General features: G+C 52.7%; 1 protein-coding gene across 2 annotated transcripts in view; it reads left to right on the forward strand.

Annotated features, from left to right (window-relative positions):
* Nucleotides 1–325: 325 nt before the first annotated feature.
* The window catches only part of Prag1 (PEAK1 related, kinase-activating pseudokinase 1), a 56,103-nt gene continuing 52,058 nt past the window's right edge, over nucleotides 326–4,370 (forward strand). For both annotated transcript variants that reach the window (XM_005362528.3, XM_026786966.1), the window contains exon 1: nucleotides 326–630. The gene's annotated coding sequence lies outside the window, so the exon portion shown is untranslated. The remainder of the gene's footprint in view (nucleotides 631–4,370) is intronic.

The following is a 4,370-nucleotide window of genomic DNA, read 5'->3' on the forward strand; positions in this document are numbered from 1 at the left end:
ATCGCCCTTGATCTCGTGTCGCACTCCGACCCCTCGCTTCCGCGTTTTCTCGCTCCCCGCCAGGGTCTTCCAGGGTCGGCTGGTTGGAGAGATGTGGAATGCATTTACCCCGACACACCAATGGTGTGCACTTGGGTTAAGGACGGCTGGGAGCACGAGAGCTCATTCAAGCCGAACTGCGCTGAGCAGGAATTGAGCTGGGGACGCTCTCGGGGGCTCAGCACCAGGTCGAGGGGCGCCAGGGCTCGGGCTGGGGGCGGAGCCTCGGGGTGGCGAGCGAGAGGGCGGGGCGCGGTGCGGAGTTCCAAGGGACCCGGGCAGGGACGGCCGCCCTCCTGGCTGGTCTGGGAACGAGTGGAGTGGCGGGACGCGCAGGCCCGGTGGGAACGCCGGGCACAGCCGAGGACTCCGGGGGTGCGGCGGGAGCCGGGCGGGCGGCGTCACCCGAGGCGGAGGGGGCGGAGCCGCGAACGCAGCTGCCACCCGGCCGCCGGGCCCAGGCAGAAGACAGCCGCCCGCGGCCGGGCAAGCTCAGCGCCCAGACACGCTACAGACAATGCTCAGAGGCGCCCGGAGGGGCAGCGAACGACTGGGCCACCGACGGCAAGGCTTCGGGAGTGCAGCCCCGAGGTGAGCCCTCCACGCTCTCTCCAGATCCCCTTGCTTTTTGTCTGGCGAACGTGGCTGCCCAGGGGCTTTCGCGGGGTCGCTGAGGTGGCCAGGCGGGCCAGCCCCTGCTGGCGTCCCCCGGGGTGACAGGCGACGGATCTGAGCGCGTGGAGAGTCCGGACCGCGTGCGCTGGGTTGTGTCTTCCGTGCAGGCGCCGAGCCGGGAAGGCTGGGGAGTCGGAGGGGGTGTTTTCAATTCATTCGAGAAACGCTCGCTTTGAAGCCGGGAAACTTTTCCTTGGAGTTCGGGCAGGGGGGGGGGGATCAACTGCTGTGATGGCTTTACTGGTCTTGCTGGTCTGGCCACGCTGTTTTGTTTCTTTGGGGCTGCTTTTCGCCGTGAGTATTGTCAAAGGAGCAGAAGGACAGAGGCCATCCGGGCTGCTCCAACCAGACCCAGGTGACGATTTAGGGGTTCAGAGAAATCACCTCTCACCTCTAGGCAGCAGCGAATCTCCAAAGGAAGGTGATGATGTCCTTTTGCCGAACTTCGGTGAGCATTCCATACCTGGAACTGGCTCGCAACCTTTGCTTGTACTGCCCCCTCTCCAGCTGGGCGCACACACCCACATGAACCCACATGCACACGCATGCACGCTTGCACTTGGAAAAAGAGAATCTCCACTTGTGAGTCCTGGGGACGGGAATGGAGGAGGTTGAGCATTCCCAGTCCACAGCGCTCTTTCACTGGGTCAGTTCTCCCAAGTGAAGCTCTACAATGGTTTGAAAAGCCCGACTGCAGAGCCCAAAGGTCTAAGGGTGAGGAGTTTTGCAATGGCTTCAGTCCAGCGTCAGGCTGCGAAGGTTTAACCGATCTGCAGCTCTCAACTATCTCTTATAGCTCTTTCTGAAAACATTTGACAGGAAGACCCGAGGAAAGCAAATTGGCTTTAGTGGGGTCCTTCAGAATTTTGCTTCCCTTATTGGTTAAGACTGTAGAGGCTGCAAGTCCATATTCCTCCTGCTGAGTTAGATTGCTTAGCAGTGGAGAAAGCAAAAAAATAAAGTTATGTAAATATCATAATTTACCCTCAGTGCCTGGGGGTGGGGTGTTAGGGTGGTCACCTTCTGCTTTCTGCCTGAACCACTCTGGCCAATGGAACATAATGCAATCTATATACTTTTCATGCATACCTTTTTGGGTGTTGCATTCATTTAATTCTTAAAATTTACATTAATTAATCTTCATTTCTTTGCGAAAATATAATAGAATTATTAAGGTGAGAATTTTCTGGAATTCTATCGGGGTAAGACATAAGCAAATTTAGATGCAAATATGAGGGGTATTTGGAACCAAAATACTTAGTTTAATGGGGTTTGGCCACCCTGATTCTTCAGATTCTTTTAGAGATGGAGTGGGAGTGTATCTGACAGCTCAGCCTTGTAAACTGTAGCCGCAAAGCTAGTGCAGAAGTTTGCAGAGGCAAAGCAATTTTATCATGACTTGGATCACAAAGAATGCTGAGACCTTTTTCTAATCTTACACCGGCAGCCTCCCACTGAGAAATGGGAGAATTTGCATAATTCTGGGGGCCCGCCTACCCTCTGAGGTAGGAATGTGAGCCAGAAAGGTACCATTCCCAGGCTTTGGAGAACTGGCACTACCCAGGGCGCTCTGCCCCTGCTCTGTGAGTGTCGCTTGCATGTTTCACCATCATTTTACTGGAGGCAGTTCCAGGCGCAGAAGTGCAGCTGGAAGAGGCTCTTCTAGCTAGCTCCATAGACAAGGTGGGAATTTCTGTGTGCAGAGACTAAGAAACCAGCCCCTCATAGTGAGTCAGTGATGGTGGGGAGCCCAGAGTTTCCTTTGTTTATTTTATTCCGTGATGTCCCCTTAAAATCCTCTGTGTTTCTGGGCGGTTGTATGGTCCATGCTGTGATCAGCCTGCAGAAAACGTCAGAGTTGCGGAAGACAGCAAAGGAGTACTCAGAATTTAGTGAAGGGTCTCAAGGTAGCTTCTGGCAAGATTATGGTAATCAGGAGCCCACTGAACTCTCTGGGCTATCAGAGGCTAATGGCTACCAAGAAAAGGAGGGGGGACCTTAGAAAGTGGGGTGTCGGTGTTCTGGATTGACTGTTGAAGAGGAAATGAGCCGTGGTCACCCAAACTGCTTCTGTCTGAATGTGTAGCAGCCTCTGAGGAAGTGGTTGGATGCCAACCTCCTGGGCTCCCCCAGCCTGATCAGGAAGCAGAGGAGCCCCGTGGAGTTAAGGTTCATGCTCTCTTCCCAAAGTCCTCTGAGGGGCACTAGAATCTTGTCTACAGTGGACACGGGCCTGGACATGGCTTTCCTGTGACTTGGCAGGCCTGGTCAGCATCAGAGTCCCTACAATATCAAACTCAGCTTCTCTGAAGACCAAAAAATTTCCTCCTCCCACGCTCTGCCTCCCCTACCCCTACACCCCTTAGAAAATTTAGCAGCAAGCCTGCAGCAGCTCTCTGGGGCTGGTGACTGTAGGGGAGAGACACAATGTGGTCATGATTCCTCTGCTTTGCTGAAAGCCTGTGACCTCTTCTGGGAGATTTGATAAGAAAAGAACCTGCTGTTTTGGGTGTATCGGGAGAAGAAGAGCCTAGCCTGCTTTGTTAAAGCCCCTACAGTGACAGCAGAAATGTTCAAATTTCAGAGTGTCCATTTAGCTCAATGATGAAGCTGTTTCCTCATTAATTGGCTGGAATCGGGGTACATCTGGCTCCTAGACTCCTTGGATAAGCACCTTGTCCATGAGTGTGGGAGAGGAGAGAAGGGGTTCTTCCCACAAGGAATCTGGAATGATCTTTGGAGCTCCCGGGTGATTCTATCTGGCTAGTCTGACTGTTGATTGTTTAGAGAGAATTAACCTCAGGCAAATTCTCACCAGCTGAAGTGGAGTCTAACCCCCAAGGGCAGTGCTTTCCCTGTTTAAGGAGAATCTGTTCATCTCAGGAATGGCCACAAGATCTTCCGTCGGGAGCAGTTCCCTCAAGGATGCCAGTTTATCCTTAGTAAAGAAAATGAGCCATGGGCTGTTGGCAAGCTACTTGGCATCCTGAACCAGGTGAAGGTGAGGTGGGGCAGTCCAGGCACTTGCTTTATCTTCCTAGACCAGCACACTTAGCGCCGATGGCCAGGTTCCAGGCTTTGTCGTTGCTGTAAGATCTGCACCTGTAGAATAGGATTCACAGCTACCTTATAGGATGCTATTTGGATCATCTGGGTGATGGTTTTAGATCATCATCCAAAAAGCCACAGCCCTTTGAGCTCTTCTTGAGGAGTGAATTTCCTGAGGACTATGGGAGAATATTAAGCTGTTATATTTATTTTCAGAACCAACAAACTGTTCTGACAAGGTGACCACCTCTCCCCATGGATACGATAGGGAAAACCTATTGAATAGTAACTCCTTCTCCCATATTCTGTCCAGTCTCTGTTAGTCTGTTAGGCCAGGACTGCGGAGTTAGGCATTTCTGTCTTTTGTTTCCAACTTGGCATGTAGCACCCTGTTTTGTTTTCCTCAGCACAGAATACAGTGATGTAGAGTAAGCAAGGCAGGGGTGGGGGGTGGGGGGAGGCAGAACTCACGTGATGCCAAACATCCTGATGAGGTGCCCCTAGGGACAGGCTAGCACTACACCATGGCTCTCCCTTTTTACAACTTGTCAGAAGTGTGGATAACACCGCTTCCATTTCAGAGTCCCTGCCTGCGTCTGTTCTGTTCC

This window comes from Microtus ochrogaster, linkage group LG7_11, assembly GCF_000317375.1.
Source record: "Microtus ochrogaster isolate Prairie Vole_2 linkage group LG7_11, MicOch1.0, whole genome shotgun sequence".
Lineage (NCBI taxonomy): Eukaryota > Metazoa > Chordata > Mammalia > Rodentia > Cricetidae > Microtus > Microtus ochrogaster.